Source organism: Fukomys damarensis, unplaced genomic scaffold (assembly GCF_012274545.1).
Source record: "Fukomys damarensis isolate Sample0158 unplaced genomic scaffold, DMR_v1.0_HiC HiC_scaffold_29, whole genome shotgun sequence".
Taxonomy (NCBI): domain Eukaryota; kingdom Metazoa; phylum Chordata; class Mammalia; order Rodentia; family Bathyergidae; genus Fukomys; species Fukomys damarensis.
In genome coordinates, this window is record NW_022900941.1 from 1,349,698 (window position 1) to 1,351,744 (window position 2,047).

General features: G+C 33.6%; 1 pseudogene; it reads left to right on the forward strand.

The window, feature by feature from the left end:
* The first annotated feature begins 1,157 nt into the window (after window positions 1–1,157).
* The window catches only part of LOC104847657, a 10,786-nt pseudogene continuing 9,896 nt past the window's right edge, over window positions 1,158–2,047 (forward strand).

Genomic DNA, 2,047 nt, shown 5'->3' on the forward strand with positions numbered 1-2,047 from the left:
AATCATCAATGTTAATGGGCTCCATTCACCAATCAAAAGAAATAGGCTGGCAGAACAGATTAAGAAGCAAAATCCAACAATATGCTGTATACAAGAAAAACACTTACTTCAAAAAGAAACTCATAGGCTGAAAGTAAAAGGATTGGAAACAGTTCTCCAAGTAACAGGAACTGAAAAGATCAGGAGTAGCTATATTATTTGCAGACAAAGTAAATTTCAAACCAAAACTAATAAAGAGAGACAAAGAAGGTCACTGCATCATTGTAAAGGGAATAATCCAAGAGGAAGAGATGACAATCACAAATATATATACACCAAATACTAAAGACCCAGCTATACAAAACAAATGTTAAGGGACATGAAACACCAAATAAGCACTAATACAATTGTAATAGGGGAACTTAATACCCCAATGTCACAAATAGATAATCTAGACAAAAACTCAACAGTGAAATACTAGAACTGAACCAAGGTTTTGAAATAATCGACTTTATAAATGTCTACAGAGTGTTTCACCCCACAAAATCAGATTATACATTCCCTTGAGCTGCACAAGGGTCATTCTCCAAAACAGACCATATACTAGCTCTTGGAACATATTTAGGTAAATGAAAAGGAATTCAAGTTCTCCCGTGTGCATTATCAGACCAAGTGTAATTAAGCTGGAGATCAATAGCATAAGAAACCACAAGAACTTCAGAAAAACACGGAAATTGAACAACCAATGGATCACAGCAGAAATTAAAGAAGAAATTAGACAATTTTTACAAATAAATGAGAATGCCAATACAATATACAGGAATCTATGGGACACATGAAAGCAGTTCTATGTGGAAAATTCATAGCAGTGAATGCCCACACTATGGAAACAGAGAAAGCTCAAATAAACAATCTAATGATAAATAATATGCTCCTAGAAAAAGAAGAGCAAGAGAAACCCAAAGCTCATAAATGAGAGGAAATTATAAAGATCAGAACAAAAATCAATGCAATGGAGATAAAGAGAATCATGCAAAAAAATTGAAGAATTGAATAGTTGATATTTTGAAAGAATAAATAAAATCAATAAAATCATAGCCAACATTATCAAAAAAGGAAAGAAAAGGCTCAAATTTGTGAAATTAGGAATGAAAAAGGTGAAGTCACAACAGATCCAACAGAAATGCAGAGGATCATCAATACCTACTTTGAGAATCTATACTCTAATAAAATGGAAAACAAAATAATTGGACAGGTTTCTAGATACATATGAATTACTGAAGTTGAACAAATAAGATATAAAAATTATAAACACCCCAATTACAATGAGTGAAATTGAAAATGTAATTAAAAGTTTGCCAACAAAGAAAAGCCCAGGTCCTGGTGGCTTCACTGCTGAATTCTACAAGACATTTAGAGAAGAACTATCACCACTACTCTTTAAACTTTTCAATGAAATTAAAAGAGAAACAATACTTCCAAATTCATTCCTGGAAGCAAGTGTTACTTTGACTCCAAAACCAGGAAAAGAACCAACTGAAAAAGAGAACTACAGGCCAATCTCCCTAATGAACATAGATGCAAAAAATCCTCAATTAAATACTGGCAAATAGAACACAGATGGTCATCAAAAAGATCACACACTCTAACCAAGTCAGATTTTTTCTAGGGATGGGAGGATGGTTCAACATACATAAATCAATAAATGTAACACACTATATTAACAGTGTCAAGGACAAAACTATATGATCATCTCAATAGATGAAGAAAAGCATTCAACATAATTCAACACCATTCATGATAAAAACTCTGCAAAATACCAAATAGTTTCTCTGGTGTGAATAATCTGCAATAATACAGAAGATCCTAATAATATTACTGACATTTAGAAATGGGAAGAAAGGAGCTAAAGGTGTAGGGAAGGTGGGATGGGTAGGGGAAGGGTAATAAAGGAAAAAAATGTGAGATAATGAAAAGATGGAAATAAAGTGTTTGTAGATGGGGAGGGGAGGAGGGGGTGAAGGGAGGGCAGGGAGAAGGGGAAAAAATGAGAACCAAGACTTGTCAT